General features: G+C 47.4%; 1 protein-coding gene across 1 annotated transcript in view; it reads left to right on the forward strand.

The window, feature by feature from the left end:
• Window positions 1-16843, forward strand: part of tmem178bb (transmembrane protein 178Bb) — a gene marked incomplete at both ends in the record, with an annotated part of 96141 nt that overhangs the window by 59951 nt on the left and 19347 nt on the right. The gene's annotated exons all lie outside the window — the stretch shown is intronic.

Raw genomic sequence — 16843 nt, forward strand, 5'->3', positions numbered from 1 at the left:
CCTCGCGTCAGTCGGAGGCCTGTCGGCCTGAAAAGGGAGGCTTTGGATGCTAGAATGCTAGAAGTCTAAACCATGACCCAGTTCTCCCTGCCTGACATAGAAAACAACAGCAATTGCCCTGACACACACACACACACACACACACACACACACACACACACACACACACACACACACACACTCCTCTCTCTCTCTCTCTCTCTCTCTCTCTCTCTCTCTTTCTGGCTCACTTCCATTTTTTATCTCTCTCACTTTGTTGGTCTCAAATTCTCTCTCTCACACACACTCTTTTTCACTATCACTCTGTCTTTCTCTCCCTCTCTCTTAAACACACATAAAAAAAAACATTATCTCTCCCTCTCTCTCTTTCTGTTATACTGTATGGCTTGCACAGATTCCAGAAATTCATCAGCAGGCTGGTATTTTGGGATGTTTGGAGCAGCAGAGTTGTGTGTGATTTAGCCATGACATTGAGGTTAATAGGATGTCAGCATGCACACACACACACACAATCACACACACACAATCACACACACACACACACACACACACACACACGGACACACACACACACACACACACACACACACACACACACACACACACACACACACACACACACACACACACACTCATTCCAGAGGACAGATGTCTTGTGCTTCGCTGAGTCCATGAGTCACAAAATGATTGCCAAAAGGCTTTCTCTGTGTTTGCATTTATGTGTAGATGATACATGTGTGTGTGTGTGACTCCAATCAATGTATACATAATGTATGCATGATATGTGCCTTTTTTTGCACTGTAGAGCTGCTGTTCTGTGTATGTTTCAGAGGTCATGTTTGTGTTTTCTGTGTGTATGTGTTTAAATGAGTGTGTGCATGGAGGGCTTGTATGTGTGTGTGAGAGTGTTTATATATATATGTGTGTGTTTGTGTGTGTGTGTGTGTCCACCCCAGCCTGAAACTGCCAAAGCCGCAGATGAGGTGGAGCCTGGACTGTGGCCAAGGTAGTCTCAGCTTTGCTGTTGCTCTTAAAGCGGGCTGAGGCAAGATACATAAACAATACTCCCTCTGCCAAGGTCGGCACCCTGCAATATGCCAACCCGTGTTCCAGTGGATCTCACTACACGGCCGCCCTTATCCCTCCCATAACATGAGCTCTCCCCTTAACTACTGTAGCTGGATGAGACGTCATCATTGAGTGTACAGTGCATACGTTTGTTATCGCCTGTGTCTGTGTGTGTGACAATGAATATGAGTTAGGCTCTTAAAGTAAAGTAAATTCATTGTATTCTAGAAATGTCTCTGATGATGTGAAAAAAGTGAGCTACAGCTCTACGGCCCTTTTGTTTTTCATACCCATGATAAGGGGACTGAAACAGGAAGCTGACACACTCCACTATCCTGTAGTTTCTGCCTTCCAACACGCCTGTCGTGCAGACATCAGAGCAAATGGCAGAGATTAGCCTTCAGCCTGCAGTGTCATCTTTAAAGTAAGTAAGTAAGTAAAGTTTATTTTTAGAGCACATTTAAACACAGCTTGCACTGACCAAAGTGCTGTACATAGTGCATTAGATATTGAAAGAATAATAAAATAAGACGAGATAAAATGGAATAAACAAAATAAAATTGAATAAACAAAATAAAATGGAACTTAAAGAAGCACAGACTCCCAGAATCCTACCCCCTGGTGACCCTCTGGCGGTGCCATACACGAGCTGCCGTGGTTACCTCACCATTTCGAGCCCACCTGCTGGCACCCTGCTGTGTGTGCGCGGCACTCTGAAACATCCATTAGCTGCAGAAGAACACAATGAGAGTGATTAGAGGGTGGAGATAGGTGCGTTTTGTATAACAGCTTACAGGTTCTGCTCTGGCTTCCTGCAGAAGTTTTGCTTTTAACAGCCTCTCTGAGGCCACCCATGATCGGCCGCCAGAGACCGAAGATAATCATGTTTCTGGTAACAGAATATGGTGGCCCACTCGAAACGGTATGTATCACAAAATGCATCCATTCAATTTCCACCCAAATTCTAAACCATGAGAGTAATCAGGAGGTTTTGAAGTATCCAGGGTCAGATATCTGTTTTATCTGGCCAGAGGGTACAAGTGAAAAAAACTCCATGTGTCATCACAGTGGAATGAAGCATTCATTCAGTAAATTAGCTTTTTCTTTCCTTTTAGTTTTTTCTTCAATCCTGCCCTTCCCCTTCCCTCTCCTCTCCGTTCTCCTTCTCTCTTCTACTCCTCTAAGTCCTCCTACTTCCTACGGCACTTCTTCTCTCCTTTCACTTGTCTCCTCTTGTCCTGGCCCACCCAAACACCTCCTCCTCTTTCATCGCGTCTCCTTTTCCTCCCCCTCTTTCATCGCGTCTCCTTTTCCTCCCCCTCTTTCATCGCGTCTCCTTTTCCTCCCCCTCTTTCATCGCGTCTCCTTTTCCTCCCCCTCTTTCATCGCGTCTCCTTTTCCTCTCCCTCTTTCATCGCGTCTCCTTTTCCTCCCCCTCTTTCATCGCGTCTCCTTTTCCTCCCCCTCTTTCATCGCGTCTCCTTTTCCTCTCCCTCTTTCATCGCGTCTCCTTTTCCTCCCCCTCTTTCATCGCGTCTCCTTTTCCTCCCCCTCTTTCATCGCGTCTCCTTTTCCTCCCCCTCTTTCATCGCGTCTCCTTTTCCTCCCCCTCTTTCATCGCGTCTCCTTTTCCTCCCCCTCTTTCATCGCGTCTCCTTTTCCTCTCCCTCTTTCATCGCGTCTCCTTTTCCTCCCCCTCTTTCATCGCGTCTCCTTTTCCTCCTCCTCTTTCATCGCGTCTCCTTTTCCTCCCCCTCTTTCATCGCGTCTCCTTTTCCTCCCCCTCTTTCATCGCGTCTCCTTTTCCTCCCCCTCTTTCATCGCGTCTCCTTTTCCTCCCCCTCTTTCATCGCGTCTCCTTTTCCTCTCCCTCTTTCATCGCGTCTCCTTTTCCTCCCCCTCTTTCATCGCGTCTCCTTTTCCTCCTCCTCTTTCATCGCGTCTCCTTTTCCTCTCCCTCTTTCATCGCGTCTCCTTTTCCTCCCTTACAAGCACATTTCTATTCTCCACAGGTCACTTATACTCAGCGGGCATCCTCTGTCTTCTAAACATCTCTCCTTAGATGTGCAGTCACCTGCTGTCCTCTCCTCCCGTTCCTTCTCCTCTCCTCTTATCCCCTCTTCTCTTGCATCTCCTTCCTTGTTACATCTCCAATGTTCTCCCTCTCTCTCTTATGCTCTCTCTATCACCTCCTCTTTTGTTCTCTCTCTCCTTTCTTGTCCTCTCTTGTCCTCTCTTCTCTGTCCGTGTGGAAGACTCCTCTTGCCAGCCCGTGATTTATTACGCCCTGTTCTTCCCCAAAGGAGATCAGATGCCCGGTATCCCCTCCAGGCCCTGTGGCAGGTTTATAAACCCATAAAGATGCCTGTCTTAATCCCCCCCCACCCGCGCCCCCATCCGCGCCAACCTCCACAGGCTCCGTCCGTGCCCGCAGCCAGAGCTGTGTCTGAATTACTCACCACCAACACAAGAAGGAGGCACAATGTGTTAATTGTTTTATTAAGCGTGTTACAGTGTTTAATTTGGGTGTGTATAGCACTCCAGTCGAATCCTGTTGTTTTTCAATGGGCTTATTACATACACTTCACCAGATATCTGGCGTTATTAGTTATACGTGTTAGATTTGATGGATACAGTCCTGTGATTGGAAACTGATAAATGGATAGTTTATCATTAGCTTACTATCACAAATGAATATCCTTTTGATATTCTATACTGACATCTTAACCTTTATTGTGTCAGTGTCTGTTTTTCTTTAATCATTACATGTCTGGAAACCAGGGGACATGGCCAGGCTGCACAAGCGTGTTAAGCTGGCAGCTCGCAGATAAGAGTGCTTTTTCATCTATTCACTTTTGTTCCACTCACTTTTCCACGTCGCCTTTGCCTTTCGCTCAACTCTGTAATGGTTCTTTTCATGCAGCATGGCCTTGCCGAGACTGAATGCCCCTAGTGTGTTTTCTGCCGTGCCCACTGCCGCCACCATTTGTCACCGTAACAATCCCACCTCCACCGCAAAGTGCAACGGTAATCTGGTTAGTCGCATCCCACAGCCGTTGTTGTCCGGTGGCTTGAAAATCCCAAAGTAATTTAGACTTTAAAGGAGAGGAGGTGGCTTTGCATCGGCTTGACTGGCTGCCACATAGAATTTCACGGCAACGAATTATTGTGTTTTTTCATCCTTGCCCCGGTAGGCCAACGTTGTTAGATTAAACTCAATTTCCTTGAGGATGCGCTTTCGGGAGCGCATTTGCCACCAATACACACCATGCATCATCAAAAGGGGTGTGATCGTCAGAGAACCCACCTCTGCATTGCACTTAATCTGACACTAATACTCGTTAAAATTCTGCGACCTTTTAGTCCAAGCAGCGTGAAAGCCTCAAGAAAGCTTATATGTATTTTCTTCTATATGTCTGCATTATGGAGCTTCTGAGTTGTGTGCACGTGAGTTATGTATAGAAGTCTTTAAGGGGATTTTTTTCAGTGCTGGCACAGGATGTTCTCTGCTTGCTGCCTGATACATCCTTCCCATCTCCTGTACCCCCCGAAGCCTCACAGCATTCTACATGACAAGGCATTTTGACTGAGGCAAAAAGGTACAACAAACAAGGATTTCCTCCTTGAGTTGGCGGATGTGTGTTGACAGTAGAGAGTTGTTTTTAGTCAACATCAAAAGATACCAAGCTGAAATCATCCAGAGAGAATGGTGTTTTTCTTACCACCTCCACCCCCCCCCCCCCCCCCCCCCCACCAAATCTACAGCTCCTTTTCACCCTCTTAATGAGTCTGACAGTCGGGGAACTGATAGCGGCCAACGATAAGAGCTCATGAAGGAAAGACCCCATTGATCTACAAGCTGGCTTTGGCTCGCTGCCTGGCAGACCTCAGAGCTCGCCGCCGTGAGACCCACTCATCACGGCGGCCACAGTTCACCGTCAGGATAGGAGCAGGTCTGAGTTCAGCTCCCCTGTGGCACTGCTGTGCTGCCGTCACAGTTGCACTGATGGAGCGCAATGCCCGTAACAACCCCCTAATAACAACTGTGTGTGGGGGTAATATTCTACAGTATTCTTTCCAGATTTATATTTAGCAGATACTTTTACTGAATGACACAACAGAACGGTATTGGTATAACTAATGGTGCAGTCAAGGCTGTGTACTATATGTGCTATAAGATGCTATTAACTTGGTGAAACGAGTATACAATACAGGTAGGAGCAGGTCTGAGTTCACCTCCCCTGCGGCACAGCAGTGCTGCAGTCACAGTTGCACAGTTGCACTGATAGAGCGAAATGCCCGTAACAACCCCTACTAACAACTGCTGCTGGAATGGAGCTGGGGCCAAATCTGATCCATGATCAGATGCTGTCTGAGCAGAAGGTCAGAAGTTCAGGTCTTAAGGAAATGCAATAACAGCCAAAGTGCAGATCTCTGGCTGTGTGCTCATTGTGTCTTATCACGCTCTTTACGACTCTCACTGTGCTCATAGTTTTCTTACCGTTTTGTATACTAGTTTCACCAAATTAATAGCATCTTATACATATAGTACACAGTCTTGACTGCACCATTAGTTCTACCAATAACGCTCTGTTGAGTCATTCAGTAAAAGTATCTGCTAAATATAAATCTGGAAAGAATACTGTAGAGTGTAGAGAAGGGAAGCTAGAATATTACCCACACACACACACACACACACACACACACACACACACACCCCACACACACACACACACCTCAAATCCACATCACAGATCTTTCATTTTAGCTGAATAACGTGAGGAAATATCTCTCAACTCATAAAAACAGTGAAAAAAGGTATAAGAAAAAAGGGGGACTCATTTCTGTGAGAGTGACTGTTAGATATTGGCGTTAATGCAATAAAAGGGGCGAGGGATGGCATTCTGTGTGGAGCTGAATGAATGAAATGGTCTGACTCATATCTGTCTCAACAGAGGGGAATAGAGGGGCATATTTCAGTGCTGCACAGTGGGTGAGGGAAGGGGGGATGGAAGGAGGGAGGGAAGGAGGGAGGGAAGGGGGGATGGAAGGAGGGTTGTTGTTGTTGTTTGGTGGCTCCATCTGTGCTGAAAAAAAATTACAGTTCTAACAATCATAACACTTATCTCCAGTCTAGACTATTGTGTCTTCCTGTTTTCCTAAAAGCGGTCTCACTCGCGTGTGGCGTGGTATGACCAGCCCTTTGCATAATGGCCTGGTGATGTTAGCAGATTGGAAGAGTCCCACACAGACACGCTGCAGTGCTGGCAGTAGGGGTTGGCCATTTGAAGGCAGTGAAGTGGAGGGCAGAGAAAGAAGCACACAGTGTTCCAGAGGGTTCCCTGCCCTTATAAAGGGACATTACCCCTCTGTAGGAAGAGACATTTTCTGGAGCCAGATGTGAATATAACACGTTATACATCAAGTACAGTATTTCAAGAGTCAAATGATTCATGACAAATTACTTTGAAACCAGTTTTTTTTTATTGTTATTATTATTTTTTTTAACGATGATAAAAAGCTTTATTAAATGGCCAGCATTGGTTCTTCAAATGATTCAAGCTCTCATTGATTGATTAAAAGCATGGACAAGGCCATTTCCCCTCTCTTCTTGTCATCATGTGCCTCAAGTAGGGCCTGGTGCTTGGAGTGATTTAGCTGCGGAGAGAGGCACAGTAGTTTTGGAGCTCGTAGATGTTACAGGGCTTGTGACAGCATTGCTCCACGATCCCCCTCACCACAATCCCTCTCTTGGCGATAACTTCTCCCATGTCTTTGTAGGAGTACTCTGCAACCACATTCTCCTGGCCGGATTTTGGCTGGAGAAATCCCGGGAGGGGGTCCGCCTCTCTCTTGGCTGGGTTGTAGAAGAAGCCCTGTTCTCCACACACTAGGTACAGTGCATCCACCAGATGAGAGCCGCACAGATGTTGGGGGGGTCCTTCAGCGCCCGTCGACGACACTGCCACCATGATCAGCAGAGCAGCTGTTTGGAACCAGAGGGCCATGGCAACGGCGGGCTGTGTTGATAGGTGGAGATGAAGGTGGAGATGAAGGGTGTTCTTCTGGGTGGAGATGGAGGAGAAGGCTGTGGACGAACATCAGGCGCTCTGGGTCTTATATACCTCCAGAAGCAGGGCCTGGCCAGCAGCCTTTTCCCCCCAGGTCAGCGGAAAAGAAGAGCATCATGAGCAAACAGCCATCAGAGTAGATAAGTGCCTTTCGGACGCAAATTGTGCGCCTCATTTAGCACGCTTGTCTCATTAGGACCTATTTGCTCCTCGTGTTAGCCATGTCAAAGGTCGAGCACCTGAGTGCTAGCGCCGCGGTGGAAGTGCGCTGGTTCGCGTCAGCATGGCTGACATGCAGCCTGAGGTAGAGAGGCCGTGGACCACTGGTTTGTTCTCGGAAAGCTAGCAAGGTTTCACCATGTTGCGGCGTAACGCTTCGCATGTTTACCCATGGAGATGCACACAGGACAGCTGGTGAATGGGCTCTCTGTGTTCCCCCTCATCACTCACTCACATCACTCACTCATCTCCAAAATATCACTGGGCAATTTTTTTCTTCTGCTGTAATTTTTATTTCCCAGGCCTGACAGCATTTTCTATTTTTGACATATTTTTCTTTCTTTTTTCCCCCACATTTGCAGGGATGTGTGAATGCAGACAAATAGTCCATACTGCTGTGGTTTGGCCAGTTTTCTCCCTCTGTAACTGTTTTTTTTTTGTGTTCTACCCATCATGTTCGGGTCGGTGGGGAGTTATAGAACATTGGAAAGTGGTGTCTGTTGATATATGTGGCTTATGGTTAAGTTTGGGTGATGTTTTCGTTTAATTTAGAAATGATAGAAATGGTGACCAGGTATTTACAAAGGCTGGCATTTGCCTCCCTCTATGTGCGTTGTGTTTTTCTATTGCATTTTTCCAGTGGTTGATGTCGCAAGATTTCTTTGACTTCCAGTTTTGGAGGACTACTTTCCTAGCGACAGTTAAAGAGATGAGCAAGGGGTTCTTGAATTTTTGCGGGATGTGGACTATGGAGATGTCACCAAGGAGACAGAGTCTACCATCCTGAAGTTCAGGATGGTAGAGAGTGCTTCAGTGGCCGTGATCCAAAAAGAGTAGACTGGTTGACAGAGCCACATGGCGTGTAGATAATCGTCTGTGCTACCCAAAGTGCACTGTGAGCAAATGCCTGTGTTGGTTTTTGGCTTTTGGTAGGTTTGTGTCAGTGGTCATGGAAAATGTGTTTTTGCAGATTTGTTCCCAATAATCGGGGTTGTGAGGTTAGGAAATACATTTTCCCCATTAAGCATGACACCCACATTCTGGAATACTAGCGATGTCCAGCGAGTTTAAGAACAAAAAAAAAGCCTTACTCTCACTTTACTTTTGTCAAGATGTAAGCCTGCGGGCCTCATGAGAGATCAATGCAATTTCCACTGCTTGCAACTAGCAAGTTGTCTCAAAACATGCTCTCTCCTTGCCTGGTTCTGTGGGGGAAAAACATGAAGGAAAAAAAACATGAAGTAAAAAAAAAAAACCTATTTCCCAAACCTAGCAGGATGATGAATTCAAGAACACTGCCCACAGGATAGGCTGATCTGGATTGGTTTATGCTGGTTCATGCTGTTGATTGGGAGGTTTGCTTTATTTATCCCACATGTATGATACTGTGGCAGGCTGTTCTTTGTTGGTTTTACCGTGGCTCAGCTCAGCTCTGCTGTGTGGCTGTTATACAGCACAAACACTGAGGTTCCACAGGGCAGGGGAAAACTAATACACTGATCCTACAGCAGCTCAATCACTTCCTGCCTCATGTATGTCTCTGTCAATACAGCGTGTCTGCCCTTTTGAACCTATATGATGAAACACAGGGGCATTCTCTCACACTCATCCATGCCCCTTCACCACTGACCACACAGAGAAAGACAAACAAAAAGAGAAATAAGCCCCACGGATACATTTAAAAAAAAAAAAAATCTTGAGTGTTATAGGCAGGGGGTCATTGTTTGTTCACTGTAGTTGCCAGGAGTCTGTCTGCATATTATAGATTATGACTGCTTGATTTAAGCCAGCGAGACTCCAGATTAACGTCGGAAAAGCCCCCGCGATGCGCAGTAGTAGGGCAGATAAAGCGTGTACGATTGGAGTCAGATTACATTTGGCTTGATGAGAGGGAGTGGAGGTTCTCCTGGCACTGGGAGCGGACAACCAGGCGGGTGGGCGGGTAAGGGGAGAGGAAAACAAAAGATGGAGTGATCACACTCTCTGCAGGCAGTGAAAAGCAAGTCTGCCCATGCCCCCCCCCCTCCTCCGCCCCCGCCTCCTCACACTTCCTCCACCAGCACTACCACCACCATTGCCGTCTTCACAGGGGGCCAACATCCCCGTCCATATGGACAATTTATAGTCCTTATCTGTCTAAGCTTAACTCACCCTCCATCCCCCCCATCTCACACAACCCACACACGCTCCTTCCCCTTCCATAGTGTTCTTTTCCGAGCCAGTGGGATGTCATCTGTGTGACCAATGCCCTTCTTATCGACGCGTACACACAGTGAACACAAATGCTAACGAAGGTCAAACTCAGTGGCGTCAGTAGCCAGCAGTCATTACACAGCAGAGCGATAGCCCCAGCCCAACCTACCCATGTAGGAGCGCGCCACTGACACGAGAATAATGGCTGGAGTTTTGGCCCCCAGCGCTCTCGCGCACCACAAGATGTCTGGATGAGCCGGGTCTGATAAATAGAAGTCTTAGTTTTTCGCCTCAGCCGTGATAAGACCTTCACAGTGAGTGGTCTGAGCCCACCACAGGCCACTGAAGAGATGGAACGGATCATACGGAAATAGATGATGGAGTTGCTCAATTGAGGAGAAAATGGCTCGTTCACCACTGGGCTCGGTTCTCTCGTCTTGGAGATTAAATGGGCACACGTGTGTGTGTGTGTGTGTGTGTGTGTGTGTGTGTGTGTGTGTGTGTGTGTGTGTGTGTGTGTGTGTGTATGTGTGTGTGTGTGTGTGTGCGTGCGTGTGTGTGTGCATTAATGCGTAAGTGTATTTGGGTTTGTACTGTATATGTGTGCATGTGTTTGTGTGCTTGTGTGTGTGTCTGACTCAGAGGCTATAGGCTACAATTAATGTGTATCCATGCGTGTTAATACATAGGTCAGAGACTACGTTGTTACAGTGGCCTAGCTGCAGCCTGCTTCTTATCAGCACAGCCCATGTGCACCGGCGTCCCACTGCACTGACCGAAGGCGGGATCAGCATCTGCACTTGGCTGCTCATGCCTGGGTCTGACCGAGAGAGCCCAGCTCAGGGAACCATGGAGACCAGCCACTTGTCACCTTCTCATTTCCCAGGGCTTTGATCTGAGAGAGTACTCACTGGAGTGTACAACTGGAGCATACTCTACACACTCACACATGCCTTAGGGGTCAAAGATATCTTACCCAAGTCTGTTCTTAAGTGGAAACTCAGAAGTTGAAGGGGATATAGTTCTGTTTTTCGTACCTGTTGTGGTCAGGCTAAAAACGTATTGATGTGGACATTTCGCTAACGATATGCCGTACGATACATTGATTGTTAAGGTAGTATATTAGCTACATGACCAGGGCTGGTGGAATGTTTTGTTTTCGAAGTGACTGACTGACTTTGACAATGACTTTGACTTTGACTGGCAATGAGTGATCTTGCATTGTGATGATCAATCAATACGAAGACCGAGAACTAAGAGAACAAGTAACAGTAACAACAACAGAAAACAACTGTTCACTTGGCTTGAAGGGAAATTCAAGCTCCAGGTTCCTGGTTGGGTCTTAGGGTAGACCCTCAGAGGGGCTTTAACTCCAGAGTGACTGTTCATTAAGTGGAATGATAGCAGTGGGTCAGAGAGCCCTGTATTGACTTTAGAACCCTCAGAGTAATTGATGCACTGTGTTTACGTGGCACATTGATGGGATCGTTTGCCTTTCGCCGATGAGCTCAGCCTAGGTCGGCGAGTCCAGGAGGCCCCCTGACCCCTCTGCACCGCAACAGCAGATGGAGATTACGTTACAGCATGAGGTCACGGCTCGCTCGCTCACTCGCTCCTGTCCGACACGTGGCTCCCGCTGTGCCTCGGACCTCCGAGGGGTGACCCACCGACTGCGCCGGTCTGGCAGCGTGCGGCGCGAAGCGACAGGTGACACGCGGAGTTAGCCTATACACCCAACCGGGGGGGGGGGGTCAGAGGTCGCGTGCAGATCCTCTGGGACAAACAGGTACCGCAGCGGGAGGGGACGCAGACACAAGTCAAGAGAGAGAACAACAGAGAGAGAGAGAGAGAGCAAGATGAAGGGATGGAAGGGGAGAGAAAGAGAGAGAGGAAGGGAGAGAGAGAGATCAACAAAGAGGGATAGAGGAATGGAGAAAGTAAGAGAGAGAGGGAGAGAGGGAGAGAACACATAACAGAACGACCCAGAGACAAGAAAAGAAAAGAACATAGAATAAGAAAAGAACATAGAAATTCAGAGCAGCTGGACTTTGGGACAGAGACTTCAAAGCAAAGGGAGGAAGAATGCAAGGGAGAGTGTGGAGAATGTGAATGTGCATCAGAAAGCATGAGCTGAGAGAGAGAGAGAGAGAGAGAGAAAGAGAGAGAGAGAGAGAGAGAGAGAGAGAATAAAGAGAGAGAACTGGATGGAGATTTGGGCTCTGGTATTTGTCATGAGGCCAGGCATCCAGTGGCAGCTGTGACAACATGACCAAGCATAAAAACACGCTGAGTTGAGGGTGCGCACACACACACACACACACACACACACACACACACAAACACACACACACACACACACACACACACACACACACACACACACACACACACACACACACACACACACACACAAACACAAACACAAACACAAACACAAACAAACAAACAAAAGAGAGAAAACTTAAACTCAACTAAAACTCAAAACTTAGACACAATAACCGCGACACGCTGTCACTTTCACATGTGCCCACGTGCCCACTCATACAAAACCTGAGTACTCATAATCACAAGGACAGAGCTTGCTCTCAAATCCAGTCTTGTTTTGCGCTTTATGTCTTCCTCGATCTGATTTCACTTTGTCTCATCGTTTGTATGCTGAAGTGCCACAAAGCACAACCAACAGAGACAGTCCCACTATTGTCTACGAATCCATATGAGAGGTAAACTCAAGAGCGAATCCCCAAAATATGGAGAACGGAACAAAAACAGAATTATTAGGCTTATGAAGGTGGATTTTCTAAAGCTGTGCATGCGAGTGAATGTGGACCTTTTCTTAGTCTCTCTTTATTTCTCTCTTTCTCTTTTTCTTTCTCTATCTTTCTTTCTCTCTTTTTCTTTTTCTTTCTCTATCTTTCTTTCTCTCTTTCCCCCAAGCAAGTGTATCCTGTGTGGATTTAAAAAAAACTCTTTTGCCTCGGAGGGCTTTGGCTTTAGTTACACAGATAGCAGGGAGGATGGGTTCCTGCGCCTGTGGGCCCAGATTGTGTTTGTTTAAGTGAGAGAGGGGGGGGGGGGGGGAGACTAGGGGAACTCTTCTTCCTCTTCTTCCTCTGCCTCCCAAAGACCCAACTAACCCCAAGCCTCTGTCCCAATTTCTCCTCTCAGGCTGAAAACACACACACAGACACAGACACACACACACACACACACACACACACACACACACACACACACACACACTGTCGTCAAGATTTAGAGTCCCCAACTTTTTTTTGGTCACAAATCCCAGCACACTGAACGGGCACTTTTTTTTTTGCTTTTTTATGGGCACTCAGACGTCCCCACTATTCCTCTGGTCCTTTCTTTTCATTCTTTCTGGGAGTGAGCTGATTTGCACAGCGGGGAAAAAAGCTGTGTGCTTAAGACAGCCCAGCCCAGAGGGACAAGAATTGGGAGAGGTGGTTGGCTGTCATGACATGTGAAAGAGGATGTGGATGGGGCACACATGAGACAACTGTGGGTGATGGTGTGGGTCTCTCGAAATCCCTCGGCTGGTGAATATGGCTCGAAGAAGTTTGCATAACTTGAACTCAGCGGGTTTTAGGGCATATGCTGGGGTAGTACACTGTCCATGGTTATGGAGCAGGGCACTTTATTCTGCAGATCAATTAGTCAGCAGCGCGATACCGCCCCTGCCCTTTGGCGACCCTGAGGAGAATTTATAGGGCAGGCGAGCAGGCGTTTCGAATGACTTGACCTCAAGGTTGGCAGGGTCACAGCGACACCAATCTATCTGGAAAGGTTGAGGGAAGAGTGGGTGTGTTAGTTTGTGTTTGCGTGTGTCTGTGAGTGCGTGTGTCTGTGAGTGCGTGCGTTTGTGTGTGCGTTTGTGTGTTTTTATGTGTGTGTGTGTGTGTGTGTGTGTGTGTGTGTCTGTCTGTGTGTGTGTGTGTGTGTGTCTGTCTGTGTGTGTGTGTGTGTGTGTGTGTGTGTCTGTGTACGCGTGTATTTATTTGTTTGTTGATGTCTGTGAGTGTGTGTTTGTCTGTATATGTGTGTATTTGTTTGTGTGTGCATGTATGTGTGTGTGTGTGTGTGTGTGTGTGTGTGTGTGTGTGTGTGTTGTGAAGTGACTGTCATGATTCAGTTCCCTACTCGTGTCCAGCGAGAGGGACCGGCTCTTGACTCTTGGCATTGCTGTCAAGGCCCCCACTGTCACTCTAATCTGCCTGATGAAATTTAGGACATAATTGCTTCCAGCCCTCCCTGCCCCTCCTGTCTCCACTCCCATTAGCTTAAGTCAGACGCTTAATAAAATAATACAGCGCTGATAGTCATGACGGGAAAGGAGCGCCGTTTATAGGCTCCTGTCTCCTTTGAAGCCTGAAGGAGCCTGGGACTGAAAGTGAGAGAGAGAAAGAGAGAGATAGAGAAAGAAAAAGAAAGAGAGAGAGAGAAATGGACAGAGAGCGAAGAGGTGCTGCCACATGGCTGGTAAAGGGGGGGGGATTAATGGGCAGCCATTGGGTTCAGTAATTGAAGAGGGCGAGAAAGAGGAAGAAGCTCCAGGGGCGTTCCTCAGCCCTCGATCAGGCGACTTAACGCCGCCGCCACCGCCGCCACCAGCCCCAATCCCACGATTCACTTGCTCGCCCTCAGAGATAGTTTGCCGCTCCGCCTGTGGAGTGAGGGGCCTTCAAGGCCTTTAAGTAACCTTGCTGTGCCTTCAGTAATAATAATAATAATAATTCATTTTATTTGTAAAGCACTCTTCATTCAGTTTCAACTCCTACTCCTGTAGTCACTCAAGTAAGGTACTAACAACATCAAGGTCATGGGTCTGATGCCCAGAGAGCACACGTGTCAAACTGATATAGGGTCTGTGACGACTGGATATACAGGAAGTGTCTGCTAAATGAGTTAGAGAATAGTACAGGCACTGGCTCCCAATCTATCATGTTGGAGTTTGGTGTCATAATAGGCGACAAACCAAGCCAAGCCAAGCCAAGCCAAGCCAAGCCATGCCAAACCAAACCAAATTATAATGATTTCAGTCATAGGACATAAAGAACGACTTCACATGTAAGGAAAATGGCCTTCACTGGTAGAACCCTCTCATCTCGTGTCTTTGACATGGTGAGGTGTGTAGCTACATGCTAACAGCTAAGTCAGGCAGAGAAGGCTGCACATCGGGAGGAGCAAGAGTGACAGGCAGTGAAAACAGCCCTTTTTATTCAGTTTGGTAGTCAGTGTCAGTCAGTCGGAGAATGGAGAGGTTGTGTACTAAGGGAGGGCAGGGGGGGGGGGGGGGGTGACGTGTGAGGAGGTGGGAGAGGAGATGGGGGGGGGGGGCAGTGAGAGATCGTGCACAGGACACCTGTCAGCTGTGAAGCAACACTGTTTGGTGTCTGCAACTTAACACCACCCTTTTCCCTTCTCAAGTGCATATTTTCCCATCAATTCAGCTCAACCGTGCCTCATCTGGCTGGTAAGCACACTCATACTCACACACACACACACACACACACACACACACACACACACACACACACACACAGCACACTCAGACACACACAAGCACACTCAGACACACAGACACACGCACAAAATTTCATGGTTCACACAGACTCTCACAAAGCGCGCGCCTACACACACACACACACACACACACACACACACACACACACGTCTTCCTTCAGCCTTGGCTGCCAAAGCCCTGGAGGAGCGGGCCATGCCACTCGGAGAGAATGAGTTAGTGCCCACATGAGGAAGAACTCCTGTCTCTCCCTCTCCTCCCTCCCTCTCCTCCCTCCCTCCCTCCATTCTCTCTCTCTCTCTCTGTCATCCTTTTTCTTTTCCTTCTCCCCTGTCACCCCTTTCTTTCTGCTGTGCCCTCCACATCTCTGTCCCACCTCTTTCATTTAATCCCCCTCTCTGTCTTTCTCTCGCTTTTACTTCATCCTTCTCTCCACCTTCTGAAAGTGCATAAAAATTTCCATTAAAGGACCCTGAGGCACAGGGGCTGCTGCCAAACGACAGAAGACGTGACAGCTTAGCACCCGGGCAGGGGGTGGAGAGAGAGCCATCCCGACCCCTGCCCTTCATGCTGTTCATACCTCATCCACATGGTGCATGTGTGTGTGTGTGTGTGTGTGTGTGTGTGTGTGTGTGTGTGTGTGTGTGTGTGTGTGTGTGTGTGTGTGTGTGTGTGTGTGTGTGTGTGTGTGTGTGTGTGTGTGTGATGGGTTTCAGAATTGTGTTGCTTTTTGTATGTTTCTCTGTGTGCGTGTGTGTATGTGTGTGAGAGAGAGAGGGGGGGGAGAGAGGGAGGGAGAGAGGAGAGGGAGAAGGAAGTGAGTGTTTGTGTATGTGTGTGTGAGAGAGAGAGAGGGAAAGAGGGAAAGAGAGAGATAGTAGAGAGAGGGTGGGAGGGAGAGTGGAGTGTGCGTGTGTATGATGGGCAATACAAATGTGTTGTTTTATATATTATCTATGGCCACATCTGTGTGTGTGTATGAGAGAGAGAAAGAGGGAGGGTTTCTCTATATATATGTTTCTCTGTGTGTGTGTGTGTGTGTGTGTGTGTGTGTGTGTGTGTGTGTGTGTGTGTGTGTGTGTGTGTGTGTGTGTGTGTTGGTAGAAGAATGTGACCATGTGATATGTATGAGGATGGATGTATGTGTGCATATTTCCCATTGTCCTGCTGTTCTCTCCATATTTAATTGCATAAATCTTCGAGTTTTATCACATTACTTGCTTCAGACTATGACAAATTTACAACATTAACAACCAACTGGTGAAACAGGCAAAAGAGACTGAGAGAGCTCAGTGGATTTGGGGACTAAGTGGATGTTTGAGGCGGCTGTGTGAAATGTGAGTGAAAAGAAGGCTACCTTCATTGGCAGACATGTGCAGTGAGTTTAGGATACGTCCTAGAAATAGGTAATTTACCCTGTGTTTTCATAAGCCACGATTAAAGGTTTTCAAGTAATATCTTAAAGGGACAGTTTGTAGTGTTTAGTGGCATCTAGTGGCAAGGTTGCTGAATTGCAACAAGCTGGATACCCTTAAAAATGTGTGCAAAGACCTAAGATGGCTGTCAAATACCCTTACACAGGGGCGTAGCCAGGACATTATTTCTTGGGGGGCCAGCTCTGGCCAGTCTTTTATTTGGGATGGCACTTGATTGACAAAAACTACTATTTTAAAACGTACACACTGCATCACTCAGAGCAGGAGTTTTCTAACGGCTCATCTAGCCATAAACAATTGATTGAACCTTCTTTTGGACA

The sequence above is a fragment of the Sprattus sprattus genome (genome assembly GCF_963457725.1).
Source record: "Sprattus sprattus genome assembly, chromosome: 14".
In the NCBI taxonomy this organism is placed as follows: domain Eukaryota; kingdom Metazoa; phylum Chordata; class Actinopteri; order Clupeiformes; family Clupeidae; genus Sprattus; species Sprattus sprattus.